This window comes from Passer domesticus, chromosome 5, assembly GCF_036417665.1.
Source record: "Passer domesticus isolate bPasDom1 chromosome 5, bPasDom1.hap1, whole genome shotgun sequence".
Taxonomy (NCBI): Eukaryota; Metazoa; Chordata; class Aves; order Passeriformes; family Passeridae; genus Passer; species Passer domesticus.
Window position 1 is genome coordinate 31,848,532 of NC_087478.1, and position 19,861 is coordinate 31,868,392.

Here is a 19,861-nt window from a genome sequence, read left to right on the forward strand (position 1 = left end):
AGAAAGGCAGCAAAATATTATTTCTTGCAAAATACCCTTTACATAGGTATTTCCAACTGAGGTAGAAGCTCATTTTCAAAATTCAAGACTTAAAATCTGTATCAAACTTTCACAACATCTATTTTAAACTGTGTGAAATATTTCATGTAGAAATAAGGTGAGTTGTTTCACTGTACTGCAGTTTTCCTTGACCTTCCTTGCAGAGTTATCTTGTGCCCATCCATGGGCAGTAGTAGCATCTGGCTGAGTGGCAGGGAGCCAGTATCACCTGACAGCAGCTCCACTGAAGTATGAAGAGATAGAAAACTCATCCAAATGCATCCCTATCCTAGTCAATGCTTTGTTTGCTCCAGTTTTGCTTGATTTTTATTGGTGAAAGATTCATTCAAGGTAGGGGGTTGTCGTAGAGGCTTGCCCGTGATTTGAGATGTGCAGTCATGCCAGGCGAGCACCCTCAGGCTGTGTGCCATCAGCCAGCAGGGACTGGTGAGGTGACTGATTTCTCAGGCAGCCAGAAGCTGCTGGGACACCTTTGAGCACCTGTGTGTTAACAGCACCCTTGGGAAGGCGGGCTCCTTTGTGGGAGGAGGGAATCCAGCACACTGCAGGAAAATGCACGTGTGGAGGGTCTCTTCTGCACACCCTTTCCCACTGAGGAGCCCTCAGGGCTTGCACCTGCTGGCAAGCTGATACAAGACATTTGACACAATTTAGGACATAGAAGTGGTTTGCAGTGTCAGACCATGCTCAGGCCCAGCCTCCCTCAGCCTGCAGGATGCCATTTCAGCTGCGCTTTGACCTACAAGCAGCACACAGCACTTACTGGCTCACCACAGGTTTAAAAAGAACCACAAATGCTTCCAAGCCTTTTTCTGATAAAACTGTAACAAATCACACTGGTTTACCACAAATAAGCAGGCAGGAGTGGTGGTGGCACCGGAGGCAATGCGTGTGGATGGAGAGGCCCTCAGGCCCTCGGAAGTTCAGACATGGAGAGCTTGGGAGGAGGGAAGGATCAACTCATCCAAGCAAAAGGTACAAGAAGCTTTGAGGGAAAGCAACGTCCTTGGTGCCTGTGTGGCTTTTTAGGTTTTTTAGTTCTGAACAACAAATCCATGCTGCTTCCTGCTCATCTTTGTTGTGTTCAAAGTGGTCATGGACTTGCCTGATGCCAGCAAGGTGCACATCCCGCAGTGGTGCTGTCCACCCACTTGGTAGCCCAGTGGTTGTTCCTGCCCTGGCAGGAGGGAGATGCCAGTGGAGAACCCTCTGATGAGGTTCACCATGGCTCTCTTCACACTGAGCTGTTTAAAAAGGCCTCCTCTCATGGATGTGTATGGTTTTTTGTTCTCACTTGTTGGTTTTCTGATGTTTTATATTTGTTGGTGTCATGCGGAAATTTTTTGATCCTCTCCTCATTTTTTGAATACTGCATCAGGAAAGACAAATACTTTCTGCATCTCAGGACCCAATAGTTTTGCAACTGTTCCTCTCTGTTTGGCTTTTATTTTGCCTTTGTGAACTCCCAACCCTTGCTGGTATTCATTGTCTGTGTGTTTGATGAGAGTTTTCAGGATGATAAGGACAACCATGCTGGTGGCTTAGCCCAGTGTCTTTTCTCTCACTAGTGATTTGAAACAGCCAAGAATGGAGTCCTGCAGGAACACAGCACATCCAGAGACAGCCTTCCCTTGGGACAGTCATCCAGTTTTGTCTGGGTTGAGTACATCACACAGAGATGAGCTGGATGTTGGGCCAGCAGCTCACCCACAGCGGCGTGCTGATCTGGGCAGCTGCGTGCACAGCAGGGACCACAAACAGAGGTTCATAAGCAGAATTTCCTCCTTCACTTGGAAAGAATAATAATAATAATAATGGAGACATGGCCAAGAATGAGAAGAATAATAAACACTACAAAATGTGAGCCTGTAGCAGCAGCTGTCGTGGTGGTTCCTGCTGGGTGCTGGACTGCCTCTGTGGGCTCCACTGGAGCTTCCTCCTTTTCCAGGCTGACTGGCCTCCCCTTGCAGGGGAGATGACAAGGGATACTTAGCTGCAGGGATACTCCAAAGGGGCAGGAGGTGGGAATGGACTGGAAGGCCTCACAGGCCCTCAGAGGTTCAGACATGGCTGAAAACCCCAGATCCAGCACATCACACAGCCTGTTCAGTGATGAGGGACTCATGGGCAGTAGCTCCCAGCCAGTTTTTCAGCCCCTTTTGGGCACAAACAGTGGCGTTGCTCTGCTCCTGCTGCTCACTGTCCATGATGGCTCCCCCACCTTGCTTTCCTCTCCTAACACTTCCAGTGGCTGCTGTAGATGGCACATGGGTACAAACCCAGAGTGAAGGGCAGGTGGCAGTCTGTGCAGACCCACCACAAGGACACTCAGGAAGGAAGGTGTTCAGCCAGCAAGAAGGAAGTAACTTTATTCTTAGGAAAAGTAGGAAAGGTCACTAGCAACCACCCAGCATAGGTATAAAAGTCCTATGTTAAGACTTTGAGAGGCCGAAGATTTACAACTCGCCAGCAACCAGTCACAGGTGCCCAGGGAGAGCTGAGTGGAACCTTACAACGTATGAACCTGTAGTTCCAGGTACCAAAAAGAGTGTCAGAGATGGTACAATTTTTTTCACCAAACTTCAACTTATAACTGCAGCTTCTCTTACTCTTCTAATGACATCTCTTAATGAAACTGGGTTTCTTTTTTTATTTTCTTTTTCTTTTTTCTTTTAATAAATGTAAGTCTATTGTTCCATTTTATCTGCACCAATGTACAGACCTGATCATCTTCTGCTTGTTCCCACACTACTAGTCACTTACATCAGGCATACACAATGCCCTTTTGAACTCCAAATTACTGTGTGTGATAATTTTTATACTGTTTCCCCTGCAGTAATAAACTTTTCACCCAGTTACAACAATACTGTTCAGTGTCTGGCCTCCAGTGCTCTTGGAGAAGAGGCCTTTCTCCAGAGGGAACAAAAGGACTATTGTCTGCTTGGCAGAGGGCCAGGTGATTCGGTGTTGCTGGACACGTTCTCTATCCCAGTGCTGAGTCACTGATTTCTGTCCAGACTGGAAAATGTTTGTTCCATGAAGTGTTTGTTCCTGAAGAGGTGCTTCTTCTGCCATCATGGGAGAGGCAAGTTGTGCCACACTGCTGCTGAACCTCCAGGCCAGTGTGACAGAGCTGGGGAGGATTTCACTACTGCAGCTGGCAAGACACGATAGCATCTTCTGCAAAGGTGCTACAGCTTCTGGCCACAGAGATGCAGCACTGCTGCTAGAGGTTGGACCAGGTTTGCAGCCATCACCACCAGCAGGTCAGTGAGGTGTGCTCTGGCCCAGTCTGCACTGTGGTTTTCTGTGTTCACACCCATTCGAGGTGATCTTCTAGGTATGGTCACTAGGTGCCACTGGTGCTCCATGCAAACACAGCTGCTGCAATTCCTGAGAAAGGAAATACAGCCATAGCTTAGTGCTTTCAATTTTTATTCATTTTCGATCAGATGTGAAGCAGTTTTTAGTCTGTTTGCCTTTGACTTCACATTGCAACCCCTCTGCTCTATTTGGCTCCTCTTAGTAAGCTTGCTAACCTTGCACAGTGACCCCAAAGCACAGAGACATCCTTACAGTGTCTCTTTGGAAACAGTGCCCACACTATAAAATGCTCTAAGGGCTCTTTCTCAGTCAGAGGTATAATAAACTTTCTCTTTGGTGAATGAGCCATCAAACAGAATTCCAGTTGCAGGCAGATGAAGGAAGCTTGTTGGATTCACTGAGTTGAAACTTATTTTATGAGTGCATCAGCAACCAGTTCCTGCTAGTCACAAATCAACTGAGGTATTTTATTATAAATACTGGAGTTAATTTGTTCCAAAGGCTGAAAGAAACCCCCCACCTTTTGGTCAAACTTCTGCAAAAAATAACCCAAACAAAATATAGCTGTACTAATAAACTCTTCTCTGATACTTACCAGCTTGCTGCTGTGCCCTGGAGAGCTTACTGCTCAACCCATGAATGTTTTAAACTTCTGGAGCTTGACAAACCACATTCAGGTATCCAAATGTGGATTTCATGCCTTGCTTGCCTTAGCTGAGAACTGGAATTTGAAGTTCACGTGCCAGTCATCAGCAATCAGTACTGACTCCACGTGGGCCCATGGGAATCTCAGGGGGTTTCACAAGACCAAGTGCAAGGTGCTGCCTCTGGGTTGGGGCAAACCCTGGAATCAGCACGGGCTGGGGATGAACAGATGGAGAGCAGCCCTGCTGAGAAAGGACTCGGGGGAGCTGGGGGGGAGAGGCTGGGCATGACCCAGCCATGGGCACTCCCAGCACAGGGAGCCAAACGTGTCCTGGGCTGCATCCAGAGCAGCGTGGGCAGCAGGGCCAGGGAGGGGATTCTGCCCCTCTGCTCTGCTCTGCTCTGGTGACACCCCACCTGCAGGGCTGCATCCACCTCTGGGTCACGAGGAAAGATGAGGAGCTGTTGGAACAAGTCCAGGGCAGGGCCCCAAAGGTGGATTGGAGCACCCTCCTGTAAAGACAGCCTGAGAGACTTGGGATTGTTCAGCCTGGAGAAGGATGTGGGGAGGCCTTATAGAAGTCTCCTAGTGCCTAAAGGGGCATTATAAGAAAAATGGTGACAAAATTTTTAGCAGACCCTGTTGTGACAGGACAAGGGGGCTGGTTTTAAACTAGCAGAGGATCGTACAACACTGGCACAGGTTGCCCAGAAAGGTGTGGATGGCCTGGAAACACTCAAGATTGGGCTGGATGGGGCCCTGAGCAACCTAGTCTATTTGAAGCTGTCCCTGCTCATTGCAGGGGGTTGGACCAAATGGCCTTTAAAAGTTCCTTCCAAACCAAACCACTGTATGATTACATGGTGGCTTCTCAGGTAGATCATGAGCTAAATACACTCACTGTCAGCATCCAGCAAAATGATATGAGCCTTAGATTTGTTACTCAATTTTTCAGCAGCTTGTTCTGCAAATTGTTGTGACCAGATACAGGCAGCAACACACAGGCTTGACACAGCCCCACTGAATGTGCACCAGACAGTTTACTGGCAGGAAAAAGCATCAGCTTAATGCAGGTCCCTTGAAAAACAAGCATCCTACATCCATTTAAGGACTTAGGTTCTTAAAGCAGGAGCAAGATGTTATTAAGATGCTTAAAAAGAAATGCAGCCCTTGCCTAGCCCTTGCAAGTCCTTGCACAGCAGCAGTGGCCTTTGGTGCCCTGTGAAATTTCCCTGTTTGGCTTCAGCATTTCCTGTGCACCTAGAATTCTGCCTCTGTGTCCCTTGGGTAAATCACATGACAGCAATCCAACGAAGCTGAAAAATGGACTCTGATTAAATCTGAGATTGATCTGGTACATCTAGAGCTCCTCCTTTCCTTTTAATAATGAAATTCAACAGAGGGCAGATCTTGATGTGTCTGGGCAGAGTCAGAAACAGACTGATTTGGGGCATTAAATCAGGATGTGCCTAAAGAGATTGTGCTCATTTCTAGATCAGAACAAATGTGATTAGTTCAGCAATGTCTGGAGAAGTTCACAGCAATTAGTTGCTTTTAATTGCCATTTCAAAAAAGGTGTTACTTTTATCTCAGAATTTGTTTGTCTCTTGTACAGCCAGTGATGTCCATGAGCATAATCCTTGAGGCCTGACAGTTCCAACCAGTGGTTCCCCTCGTGATGAACAAGTGTCTTTGCTGTTGAGTACACCCTGTTTTAGAGGACAAGGAGGAATGGTCTGCAGCTCCTGTTGAGGTGGCAGCACCATGCACATAAAGTTGAGTTCCAGATGCAAGAACATGGCTCTGTGCCATCTACACAGGATGCATGGGTTCAGTACTGTGGGCTGTGGCTTGACAAAGGTAAGAGGGGAGGAAGATATTGATCTTTATAAAGTTGCAGACAACAGCCTGGTTTAAAAAATAGCTGTAGATGGGTCTGTGCATCCACTAGAAAGGCTTCAAAACATGAAATGTATAAAAGCTCTGTCCTAGAGTTCTGACCTCTCATGTGAATGAGGGAGACCTGGACCCCACCACCTGTGTGTGGTTAGATTTTTCATTATACACTAATTATGTAAAAAGAGGATGGAGCCCTGTGCAGGGAATTGTCTCAACCTGAGGCTTATTTCTTTAGATTAATAAAATCAAATTAATAAAAAAGATGAAAGACACCAATTTTGTAATTTAAATATAAAATCTATATTAGAGGTAACCCATAATAAATCACCTGTGTCAACTATCAACTTGCTTTCAAGCTTCTTTTTGAGAGTACAGAAATGAGACCTGAGCATCTTTGGCTCAGATAGCATCTGTACTTTGAGCTGGAGTGGACATTTTGAACATAAAAATTTTTGGTGTGTTAGAGGGGCCAGAGCACTACAAAAACATGCAAGGTTGGTGTTTGCTGGAGTTCAGTGTCAGGAAAAAGTGAGCTGGAAGCGTTCTCACTGTAATGAAGCTGCAACTGCACAGCTCATGCAGGCAGGCAGTTTTTACCATGTTCACCTGCCAGCAGGGTGCCCTGCAGTGCCACTGGTGCTGACACTTGCTATGGATCCCAAAAGCTGTTGCTGCTCTCCAGGAAAGGATTTATGTCATAAACAAATGTTCTGGGTTTGCTTATGCCTTCCTGCATCTCCATGGCTCAGGCTGGTGCCACCACTGTCAAAGATGGCAGAGTGAAGAATTTCTATTCCTTCCTTCCTTCCTTCCTTCCTTCCTTCCTTCCTTCCTTCCTTCCTTCCTTCCTTCCTTCCTTCCTTCCTTCCTTCCTTCCTTCCTTCCTTCCTTCCTTCCTTCCTTCCTTCCTTCCTTCCTTCCTTCCTTCCTTCCTTCCTTCCTTCCTTCCTTCCTTCCTTCCTTCCTTCCTTCCTTCCTTCCTTCCTTCCTTCCTTCCTTCCTTCCTTCCTTCCTTCCTTCCTTCCTTCCTTCCTTCCTTCCTTCCTTCCTTCCTTCCTTCCTTCCTTCCTTCCTTCCTTCCTTCCTTCCTTCCTTCCTTCCTTCCTTCCTTCCTTCCTTCCTTCCTTCCTTCCTTCCTTCCTTCCTTCCTTCCTTCCTTCCTTCCTTCCTTCCTTCCTTCCTTCCTTCCTTCCTTTTTCCATCCTTCTTTCATCCTTGAAAAGATCAAAAGCATTTTCTAGAGTTGATTTTTAAAAAAAAGCAGAAAAAACCCACAATGGTACCTGACCTGTATATAATATTTCATTTATCCAGCTTTCCATTTCACATTTATTTCTTCTTACACAAGATCTGTGATGTGTCTCTGGACTTTCGGGAGAAGAGAACTGAATGATTTATCTCTGTTTGAGTACATTGCAAGGACCTAAGTGCAGTATCTGGTGATCAACAAGGACATTTTTGACAAGTGCACTTCTATTATGAGCCAGCCACAAGTTTCTTTTTTTTTTTTTACGTCTACTTTTCTCCTCATGAAGCTTTGTAGGGTGGTTTTTGTTCTTGTTGTTGTGGGGGTTTTTTTGTTTGACTTGCTTTGGTTTATTTTTTATTGTCTTTCCTCTCTGTTACAAGCCCTGTCCATTAGATATCAACACTATGGAGTTTTTCTCCATTGGTTAATTTTTTTTTTTTTTGAACCTTAGCTGCTAGCATCAGACTATACCAACAAAAACACCCCAAACCCCAAACCAGAAGAGGACATTCCAAACCCCAGACCAGAAGAGGACATTTTTTCTAGCTCTCTTATATTTGAGAAAGTTTTTGCTGAAAGTTTGAACATTAGAAGGAAAAAAGTTCTCCCAAAGCTGTTACTCTTATATTGATTCTGGGTCATTTTGGAGGTCCAATGTGTAATTTCTTAGCATTCTCACATAAAAAAAAAATTGCTGTCCTTTAAAATAGTAGTTGTTATTCAGGTTGACAGCAGCAAATGAATGACCTGCCTCTTGAAGGCAATCATTCTCAGAGTGAAAGATGAATGAGAAACGGCAGAGGCTTGAAGGAAAGTGAGAGCAATGCTCCACCCTGGACAGGATTGGGAAGGGCATGGCTTTCCTCTTCCCTTCCTTTCCGGTGCAGTGACTTGTGCTCTGGTTCCCTTTCTTAGAAAACAGCTAAAATATGTATCTGAGACTATATTTCGGCCTTGCTGGAATGGCTCCAGTAAAATACGAGCCTTAGAAGGGAATTACTACACAGCTGACACTGCTACAGAGCTAGCTGCAGGTTAAAATTTCTCACTGTTTTCATATTTCACTGATGCTCAGAGAATCTGGAAGCACTGGGAATTTGCTGCAGACAAAACTGACTGTGAATGATGAGTGAAATACAATTATTTTTTTCTCTCAGAGGTGTGTTCCACTCTGAGGTATGGAAAGCTTTGATGAACATTCTTTGATGACAATGAAAAGAGCCATGAGTTACATGCAGAAAACAAAAAGGAACTCCTGGTTTTATCTTCTCCTTTTCCCACACAATGGACTGACTAATTGGAAAAAGGATTGGTAAGTTGCATCTTGATTGTTCACCAGTTTTGAACTCTATCCAGAGCAAAGAATAAGTCCTGCTTGCTTTTCTGCCAGGCAGAACGTGCCCACATGATTTTCAAGCTCTGCCATTCACATATGCAGATGGTTACAGATGAAATGTATTTTTCATGATGTTTTGCTCACTACTCTCATGCAGAGAAGGGCTGGGGTGGAGAATGCCTCATATGCACTAACCCTGAAGTTATTGCTCTCAGAGTAAGTGTTGTAATATAACTCTGTTGTCTGGGTGGTGTAGCCAGGCTCTCTTTTTGCCTCTTGTAATGTTGCCGTTATGCAGATTTTTAGTTTGCTTGCACCATGGGCTCTTGGTTGAAGTTAAGGCAGCTCAGGATGAGAGGAGGGTGTCAGTTTAGGTCCTTACTTGCCTTCAAGTGGTGGTCTCAGCTGAGCAAGGATGGACTCCTCTTCCCTTGGTGTTTGTAAGGTCCTTGGGCCTATCGAAAGAAGCACAGATATGCCAGTAAGGTGTCCCTTGCCCATCCTCCCTGGGCACAGTGTCCCTCTAAATCCAGCTAAGTTTCCAGCCTCAGCTGCAGGTTCTGTGCAGCTCTTCACCTACATCAACTGGTCTGTGGAATGCTTCCATCTACACTGGTGCTGTTTTCTTTGGAGGAAATGAGGAGCTGCTTTTGAGGCTGGTAATGCTGCCCTTGCAGGTGAGCACCTCCTTTCCCTGCATTTTCTGTATATTCTCACAAGGGAGTATGATTTTGAGGCTGAACTACAGGAAATCTGCCTCCCTGGCTTCAGCCTCACAACATCCTGCAGTGGTTTAGCCCCATCATCTAGACAGCACAGCAGTGCTGTAAGAGGTTGAACAGGACTACAGGGAAAGCAAGAGGTTTTCTGGGGAAGGAGCATCCCATTGGCATCTGCCCAGCCAGGAACTGCCACCATCAATAATAAAGCCCGTGGAGAGTGGGTGGCCAAACCAGCCCCAGCCCCTGTGGCAGCTACCTTGGGGCCACTCTGATTTACCATGTCAGGCTTTAGTCTGAGACCAGAGAGCTGAACAGCAGAAAGTCCAGAAGTGGAGGCACACAGTTTGTGGTGGGGCTGGGGCCAAGCCTCATCCCCAGTGGGTGCAGCTGTGAGCAGCAGGTGAGCAGCACTGACAGCAATGCCCAGGGGTGCCCAGGGGCACTGACCAACCACCAAAGGGAACAGAGGGCACATGGGTGCAATGTATCAACATGAGAGGTATGAAAGGTTGGGCTGAAGAATGAGAAGGGCAGATATCTGAAGTGGAGTGATGTTCCTCTGTATGGGTTGGATCTTTCTGAAATTGTATGGTGATACTCTGGGTATTGCGGCGGTCTCAACTGTGACATATGCTGTGGCATAGAAGTTGGTTCTATGGTTTGCTGTTGTTCAGAGAGAAAAGGAAAGCTAGAACCAAGCTGGTGAGCAAAAATCCCTTTACCTGGAAGTCACAGAACTCTCTGTAGGGAAGCTGTGCTGAGGGGAAGGTCTCTGTAGGGCTGCACAGAGCTTTAATACTTGCAAAAAGAAGGGCAGCTGGCAGCATGATTTAGAGCACTGCCTACTGCTGCATTAATCAGTAACAGAGTATGTGTGCATAAAAGTGTAACCCTGAGGGAAACAAGGCTGATTTGGTCCCACAGAGTGGAGTATAGAGCTGAGATGAAAAGTGTACTTATATTTTGTAAGAAATGGGGTTGAAACATTCTAGGTAGATTTTCCTAGATCTATTTAAAGTAAAATAAAGCAAAAAGAGAGTCTCACAGTGTTGCCAATACTTCATATTCACATTTGAAATGAAGCATTGTGATTTCCAGTTTCTGTTTTTGCAATGTTTGTATTACGAGATCTAACTCAAATTGTGTGTTCTGTATCATTGAAAAAGCCCTCCTCAATTGGCTTGGAACACCTCCAATCCTCTGGCATTTTACTTTTGAGAGAAGAGTGGGAGTGGTTTTTTTCACCCTGAACTAGACTCTTAGGGGAGGGCAGTTTGTCCTTCCCTTCTTTTGGCACACAGTGTGTATTTGTCTGAGCACCAAGCTGCCCACGGATCAGGCAGGCTCCTGGCATTTGCTGATTGCATGAAAAGGGCTCAATGCAACAAAAACTTGAGTTGCTTGTCAAATTGCTACTCAGATTCACCTGAAACCTAAGGCAGATATTGGTCTTTCTAGAAAATACCAGTGCTTTTCTAGTGTTTGCTGGTTTTCTGACAAAGAATTGCTATGATCTCCCAGGTTAGAATTCTCTGAGAAGTGTGAAATGAGAATACTATGCACAGGTTAAGTAAATAAGACAGATATTAAGGGAAAAAGAAGGCCTGAAGAGATGGAGGAGTGGCTTGTTTGAGAAGAACAGGGATATACTTCTTATTTAGCATTAGATTTTACCCCTCCTTTCTGCAGTAATCCCTAGCTCAATTAACAGTTTGCTGTGACTGGAGCAGAAACCAATGTCTCCTTTTTCTTTTTTTTTTTTTTGTTTGGTCACTCACAGGCATTTCGGGTTCAACAGAAAGCTTTCTGACTTTGATCCAACTATTTGCTCAGAAGTTTCTGATGCTATTCAGTATTTCACAATGGCACCAACATGGAATTTGTCAGCACAGGGTTTTTACTGAATTAACAGGCTGTTATGAACACCTCTGGGATGGGAGAGGAGAAAGGCCACTGCAAGGCTTGGCTGGGATGGGAGTAGGGGAGGTGAGGAAAGATTGCTGCAACATGGCAGTAGAAGAAATGGAAAGGAAAGAAAATAAAACTGAATACTAATAGAAAAAAAGCAAGACCAAAATAAAATTATTCCATTTTTTCAACACATTTGTTTTGTTTGCCTATCGAGCCCTGTCAGGCACCTTGCCCTAGAGATGGCTAAACCAGTGTCTTGCCTCAGCTACTCCAAAGGTAAACAGTAGCAACACCACCAACAAAATTAACTGGTCATTTTCTTTGTTTGTTTTGTGAAAGAATGAATTGGACAGATGGAGAGTCTACAGCCCTCTGTATACCATAATTGCTATCCTTACTGCTATTTCTTTAGGTACAAGTAGTATGGCATGAAGAAGGGTAAAAAGGGGGACATTTCATTGTGGCCACCCTGATACTGATTACAAATGACAACCAAATGATTTGCAGTATGGTCTGAAGTTTGCACAGATAGAAGCTAATGATGATTATCGTTTAAAAGACACTGGCAGAGTAAAAATAAATAATTTACTTAGTACAACACAGTGAGCCAAAGCCAACAAAAACTTGAATCCCTTTACTGTCATCTCCACACTCAAATAAAACCTTAAAAATTGCTTCTTTTCTTCAAAAACAACTAATTCAAAACAAAAAGAAGATTCCTCTTGGGTTACAAGTTAGTAACCTCTAGTGTCCATAAATGACACTGTCTTTAAAATACTTCTACAATTCTGTAATAACTGTGGGATTTTGTTCCTTACAATATCTGGGTAACTACACATTTTGTTGCTTGGGTACTAAAGCTGAAACTACCAATTTTATGTATATTTATTTACTTTTGAGAAACCCATAGTTTTTGTTTTGGATTTGGTTGTTTTTGTTTTTTTGGTGTGTGGGGTTTTTTTTTTGGTTGTTTTTTTTTTTAATATGTGCTGTATTTCAGAGTTCTGCATTCAGTCATGTTTCTGGCATGTTGGTAATAATCTTCCCCTGTTTCACAGTATCTGCATGTTCCCATATCTTATGTGAAGAAGCTTATCCTGGGCATATCCCTGCACTAATCTGCTGTTCAAACCCCTGCCCTTTGACATCTACATTTTGTGGAATGGCCTAAAAATTGAATGTTTCAGTTTTGTGTATTTTCTAGCTTTAATTAATTTCTCTCACCTTAGTCAGTTTCTCATCCCCATAGTGCTTTTCCTTGTAGTCTTTCTCCTTTTTCTTTAAAATTCAGTTTAAAGTTTTTCTTTGGAAGAAATGAAGATCCTTCCTTGTCATAAAACTGTTGTAGACATAGTAAGCCACAGTATTTGAGGACTTAAGGGCAAAATTATCTCTGGTGAATTATCCACCAAAGGATATTGGTGGATATTCTGGCTTGTGATTTTTACAGTGCCTTTTATGAGGTAGGTATTCCCTGTTGATTTCAAGGGGAGTTGCAGGCACAGTAGAAAAGGAGGGTGCTTGAGTAGGCATCATCATAAGGCATTAATAAGAGAATTTTGCTTCATGCTTTCAGTGCCCTTGTGAGTATAGTAATTATGCCAATGGCATGAAGTATTCTTTACTCTCTATTAAATGTTAATGAACATTGGGGCTGTTATGTAGTCATGACATTTCTACATTAGTAATTCCATCTGTCACTGAGAAGGGAGAAGTTAGGCTTAGTTATGTGGTTTATTGACCACTTTCTGTTACACACCATCCCTGAGGTTTTAAAAAACACAATTTTTTTCATTTCAGAGGAGAGCAAGCTTCTGCTGGAGTGAACAATGGCTGTGAAGGTGCCAAAAGTGTGGGATGCCATCAAAAACCATTCTCCCCCACCAAAAAACCCCTAGTGACTGTCAGTCCAAAAACACCCTTTTCAAAGAGGGGTCTTTACTGGGACCCTGCTACATGTCAGCAGGGTTTATGTAGTCCATGCATTTCTGGGGTGGTACCTACCATCCTCTGAGACTTTGCCACTCCATTCTCAGCACAGCTGATTTGGACTTCACCCATGGGCTGTGTTTTTGTGAGTTTAAAGCAATATTCCTTTTGGGTGTTTAATTCAGATTAATTGCTTTGAATATCTTTGCTGAGATGAAAGTGCTAAAAATTGGCTAGTTTTTATAGTTCTCTTTTCCTTCTTCCCTCCAAAATTTCAGAAATGCTTTCTTTATCATGTGGTGATTTATAAGTCCAATGTAGACAATTGAAAAGGAGACAGCCAGCTGTGTTATTTACCTTCTTTGGCACCCTGAGCCTCCAGCTAGGTAATCTGTTGAAGTTGTCCAATATTTCTGGCAAGACTCCTCAGTTTTCTCTTTGGTTTAGTCCAAACACAAGGGTATTTTTTCTTTTATCTTCTTATTCCAAATTTCAAAGCCTTAATAAAGAAATGCATTGTCCTTGGAACAACAAGTGAAGAAGCCAGAGAGAGAGGATGGAAGGGAGCTTGCCTGGAAAAGCTGGAAATAACTGGGGATATTTCTGAGTGTAAACCAGGTAGGATCCTGCAAACCTAAAAATCTACAAAATGTTAAAAAACTGGTGGGGAAGTTACTTGAGTGAAAGGTACCACTAGGTGAATTTCTTGTTTTCCTCCACCATGTGTGATAAGACTAGAATAGACCACTGTGAGGCTCTTGTGTTCTCTGTTTAACATCCTTACAAGGCCTCCTACCACTGCAGAACACAGGGGGAGATAAACCTGAACCTGTTCTTCTGCACAGCCTGGTTTCCAGGCATGGTCAATCCCTTCAGATGGTGTCTGTCATGTCACAATCTATAGGGTTGTGGGCCTTGTTTTCTGAATTTATTTAAATGGCAATTCCTAACAGTATCTCCGAGAAGAAACACATTCCAATAGCATATGTGCCTAGGTAGGTTTGCACATAAAATTTCAGCTATCTCTGCCTTAATTTAACTGCAAATAGCTTTAGTTATTCTCACAACTCATCTCTGAATCTCCACATTTTAGTCCTGTCCAGAAAAGTAATTAATTTAAGCAAATAGAAACTGTTTCCGCAGGAGAGCCTGAGAGTCTTATGCAGTGCAAGGATCTCTACTCAAACCTCTGCTTTCTGCCAAAGGAGCATGGAAAAGCCTGTGGCTGGCCTCTGTGTGAGGTCCAGCCCTGTAAATGTGTGCTGGGGAGGTCCTGTCTCATCAGCCAAATAGATTTTACCCCCTTCCTCTGCTCTGTGAACTGTGCTGTGCCACAGGAATTAGAAACTTGGTGTTTAGGAGATTTGGAATGTTCCTACAGGATTCTGTGGGAAGGAGCAGTACCCACAACACCGAGTCACAGAGGAGATAACATCCAGCTACTGCCCATGGGACTCAGATGGTGCCCCTTGGGCAGTGTGGTGACTGAGGCTGTCTCCCATTTTCTTTCTTTTGGTCATCACTGAAAAACTTCAGCTTAGAGCAGGGTTGCATACAGGACCTTGCAGTACTGGACAGACACTTGAGAGTGGTTTCCGCCTTCATTTCTACCTACTTTATCCAGTTTGCTGTTCATTTATACACTTCCATGTTCTCTTGGCACTGGTATGACACCTTAACCAACTGTTAGTAATACAAGAGCAACATTGTGATCTTTCAGCCTTGGGATCTAAAAACTGGTGTCAGGATCTGTTTTCTGCTAGCCTGTCTGGCTAGAGTCAGTTCCAGTACCTTCTCCAAAGCAAAGTCTGCAAGCTGGGGTACACACCCTCGGGGAAATCACAAATGGATCTGTGGAGCTCTAGTGGCTCTGGGGGCACAAGTTGAAGTTGAGCAAGAAATGGTGTTAGCAGACACTTGCCAATGTTAGTTTTCTATCAAGAGTGCTGGTTGAACTCAGATGAGCCTCCCAAAGGCAGGAAAGTTATATGGAGGCTGCATGAATAAAGCAAGGAGTTAGCCTTGTGTTGGGCTTTCCTGTCAGCAACCTACGACATGAGACTGAGGTAGAAAGTGGAAAAGTACCAAGCATTACACTTAAGTGAAGAAAGGGAAAAAAGAGACAAAAAAAGATACAGGAAGATTGAAGTCTATATATGGGAGGATTTAAGTCTTAAAGCTCAAGTGTTTGTGAAAGGGTTGGGAAAAAATTGCTCTCCATGGGCTGTCTTCCCAAATAAATCGCTGTCCTCTGTGACAGCAGCAGCACCACCACTTCCCTTCAGTAATAAACCAGCACTAAATCATCAGGTTTCTTTGTTTTGGTCAATTAAAGAAATTCCTTTTTTTTTTTGTTTTTTTTTTTTGTTTTTTTTTGTTTTTGCACATGCCACCCATACAATTCTAGCTTTGTTTCTCTTATTAGCTTTTTATTTCTAAGCTGTACTAATTGTTATAAATTCATCCTTTCATTTATGTCTTATTTCCTTCTCTTTCTTCATAATGTTTTTAGCTTATTTTGTGCTCTTACTAAGCGAAGTTATTTTGTGACCATCACAGCCTTCTTTTCCAATTGTGGTATTGTGGCTTTCTTAGCATCTAGTGAAATATTCTTAAATATCTCCTAATTAAGATTTTTCTTTTTCGAGTCATCTCCCAGCTGACTTCAGTCAATCGTTTTCAGCTTGGCTGAAGGCTGGCCTTTTCAAGCCTCACGGATGTGCATAGCTTGGACTCTGTTCTACTTACACAGAACAAAGGTAATGAAATCATGATTGCTGGCTCCTATGCTATCACTACCTTCTGCTTCTGCTAATGATCTTTGTGTAAACAGGAGGGCTAAATTTAAATCCTCCCATGCTGGATGTAATGCTTGAACTCAGATATTGCCTATGATTCTTGAAAACGAAGGAAAATCTCCTATGTGAAGTTTGAGATCCTTGAAATTGTGATTTTTCTCCTTCCTGAACACTGCAGATTAGTCTGCTGGGACTCAGTCATCAGCAGGTTACTGCTCTGCTGGCACGAGCAGCCTGTGCTTCACTTACTAGACTTTTTTTCTCCACCCATGAGTCTTCTTGTCTTCCTCTGGTTTTTCTCCCCATCCCTTGGGAAAGGAGAGTGAGCAAGTGGCTATGTGGGTATTTGGCTACTGGCTGGAGTCAGTCCAGCCCAAAGAAGACAAGGCTACCAGGGGCTCACAGCACATATCTAAATAGACGTAGAAAGGACCCTTTACCTGGAGGTGAAATCTGAACTGCAACCAGTGGACCTCCTCCTCTCATGGCAAAATGTAGAGCCTGAAAAATTTATAGCCCTCTTAACATTAAACACTGAAGTTAAAAACACTGAAGTCCCAAAAAGAAAGAACTGCTACATCTCAGTGAGCAAGAGAGTGCTGAAGGATTGATGTGTGACTGGTGCCAGTGTTTGGGTTTCACCTACAGCATTCCCCTCAGCCATGCTCAAGAGCATCTTGCCTGTTACAGGTTCCATGCAGGTATGGAATTGCTGATTGCTGCTGCTGCAAGCACCCCACTGCTTCACAGATCCTGGCTTATTAACACAGGCACTGTTTATTCCCCCCCTTAATTCTGAATTTTTGTTATTTTTTCTGTTACAGAACATCAAAGGATGTGGTCCCTTCTTTTTATTATCCATATTTCTAGTAGTGGGAACTAGAGGACTTGCTGAAGGACTTGCTCTTCTGGAAATTTCTTTGTTTTCAGCAAGACAATTTCTGAACAGTCGAATGCCACTGATGCATATAGATTTTCTATTTTAAAGCAGAAAGAATCCTGCAGTATTGGAGGCACTTAAAAGCAGCAAGAGTTTTTTGGTTTTTTTAATTCACTCTGCTGCTGAAGCATGTTTGGGATGTCTGTGAAAGTCTAAGTGGATTTACAGCATGATTTCTGAAGAGGAAGGCATCTATTTTCTAGGATTGTGTGGGGTTGATACTGTCTGTGTGGCTTGCTGAAATAATTTCTTCCTAGGCTATGAAACAGCACACACAGGTTATTGTGGGCTCCAGTTATGATAGAAATACATGTACTTTAGCTTCTCCTGGAAACATGAAAGAACTTTTTTTACTTTGCTTTATGAACTCTTTCAAAATGTGCTTTCCACTTCAAGACCCTGTTACAATAAAATATTCACTAATATCCCATGCAAATATCAGCTTATATATCCGGAGGCCAAAGTAAATACAGACTAAAGACTGCATTTACACTCTCCACAGGAGCAGGCTGGAGGCCTATATTTTGGGACCTGTTCTGCTGCCCACACTGTCATGATACTTCTGTGTTCTGTGGTGCTTGTTGGAGCACAGTTTTGGATTCAGCATCAGCCATGTACCCCCATCAGCAGGCACTGTGGTAGATCTTGTAGGCACAGGCTGAGCACATACAGACCCTGCTGCACCATTTTTGGCCATAATCTAAGGATATGCCCACCTGGCTTATCTCTAAAAATGCATGTTGTGGGTCAGGGGGGTGTGTCTCACATCCAGGCAGTATGAAATCCCTATTTTAGGGATTTTAGGCCAAATGTAGGTGTATCCACATTAGTGAAAATTAAGTATCAAAGTACCTAAGGTCTCTCTTAGATTGGGGTTGTCTCAGCAGGTAGATGAAGAGACAAACACATTTGAAAATCTTTTTGCCATCCTTTGGCAGTCCATCAGGAACAGCCCACTCGCCTCTTCTACCCAAGACTTCTGTGAACTGCCCTGCTCATTATCCAAAACAAAAAATGCCCCCCTGGAATACATTCTGTTTTCAAGGGGAATAGCCCTGGTCCCAAGGGGTGCAGTGTTCCAAGGTACAATTTGAGATCCTCAGTTCACCTGAAGTTTAAAGCAGAAGCCACTTCAGAGTTCTGTTGAATATGTCCTGTATTAAAAGCTGGGGGAAGGAGGAGCACAGGATTCCTTCATGATATGCAAATTTTGTTGGCTGTTTCTTTGAAGTACCTGGCTCCCTGTAATTGTAGTTTTTTACTTTAGATTTTTAATCCTGTTCATTCTGTCATGGATTTACACATATTATTCCAATCATGGCAGGGCAATCCATAGCTTGCTTGCTTACTATGCAGCCAGACAAGTTTCTCTGAAATCAAAGTCCTGGGACTTATTTTGTTTATTTTGCTTCTTTTAAATAGAGAGACTTTCCAAACAAAGAGCCAAACAAATTTTCCTGTGGGCTTCCTAGATTTGTTCTGCTTCATTTAAAGAAAGATGTAGGACAAGTCAAAGTGTATTATGGAACAATGGAAAAAACAGAGATTAATACACTGCTTTTTCTTTTTTTCTTTATTTTTTTCTGTGTCGAAGAGCTCCCTAAACAAAAGCAGCAACGTTTCAGAGTCCAAATCTGGGTGTCCTTGAAACATGCGTCTGATCTCACCTCTCTGAACAATGAGCCTCCTTACAAAGAAAGTGCCAACTGTTCTCCCAGAGTTCATTTGAACTTCCTCCAGATTCAGAAGAAAGAGAAGCAAGAAATTCCACTTAGGATGCCAGCAGGTCTCGTTTGTGTAGCTGGCAGCTCTGAGGGATTCCAGATGGCTTCAGCCCTTCTTTTGAACATATCTTTTGATCTCATTTAAGTTTCCTCCTGATTTCACCTGCTCTGTGTTTACTGACTGAAGGATACGCAGGTGGACATATTAACTTCACCATAGGACACAAATGGATTTCATTTTGACTTTGTGTGCAGGAGGGAGGTTGTGTAGTACAGCTAATGCAGCTCCAGTTCCACTCCATGATTTATGATTCAGAAACCACAGTATAATTTTAACAGACAGAACAAACAAATGGAAACCCTTGTCTGTCCCCAGTGTGTGTTTTCTAAATGCTACGACGTGTACTCTTCAATCTAGTGGTCACCTAGGAAGTCAAGAAAGAAATGTGTTTAGAATTCATTTCTGTGAGCACATATTTTTTCCCATTCTTTGTTTACATATTTATAGATCTCTTTATTCACAAACAAGTTGTTTGTCAACCTTTTAAGCTATGTTTAGCTATTGGACATTTCCATAAAAAGTGGCAAAAAATAATTCATTTCAGCAAAGACAGCAACCTAATTACAATTAACATGGTAGCTGAATCTGCATGTTGTGGAAACAGGGAGAGCAGTCAGGATCACACACTGGTTGACTGCTGACAGAAGAAGACATCAGAATGCAGCAGAAAAGTGAGATTGATGAGCTGGATTCTCATCAAGGAGGACAGGAAACGGGTCAGTCTGCAGAGACGCAGGACTTTGCTGGTTGGATTAGCATGTGCCTTCATCTGAGAAGGGATCTTCCTAGCCCATTTAAACTGCTGAGTGTAGAGCACTTCTTAACTTCAGTTTTGGTAGATACCCTTTCTGCCTGTTGGCTGTGTCATGATGAGACTCAGGTGTAAAATTTTCTCCATAGCGTGGTCTCTGTGGGGTGCACAAGGTAGAAGAAATCAGTTTCACATTTTACCAGGTGTGCTGCTTCTGTGAGAAGCTGCCAGAAGCACACAGCCAATGCCAGCCAGCTCCAAGACAGACCTGCCACTGGCCAAGGCTGTACACATCAGTGACAGTGGAAGAGTCTCTGGGGTAACAGGAAGAGGGAAAAGTCTCTCTTCGGGAGACAGAGAAGAGCAGAGTGAGAACATGCAAGAGCCACAGCTCTGCAGGCACCAAGGTCAGTGAGCAGGCAGGGGGAGGAGGTGCTGCAGGTGCTAGAGCTGAGCTTCTCCTGCAGCCCATGGTGAGACAGGCTCCCACTGCAGCCCATGGAAGTGCACA

The 19,861-nt window shown here is 43.5% G+C and overlaps 1 long non-coding RNA gene across 1 annotated transcript; it reads left to right on the forward strand.

Moving 5' to 3' along the window:
* Nucleotides 1–422: 422 nt before the first annotated feature.
* On the forward strand, nt 423–19,729 carry LOC135300189 (uncharacterized). Its single transcript, XR_010362069.1, has 6 exons — nt 423–1,035; nt 3,983–4,061; nt 5,646–5,890; nt 8,336–8,490; nt 15,736–15,835; nt 18,409–19,729. It is a non-coding gene; the product is annotated as an uncharacterized LOC135300189 (long non-coding RNA).
* The last annotated feature ends 132 nt before the right edge of the window (nt 19,730–19,861 follow it).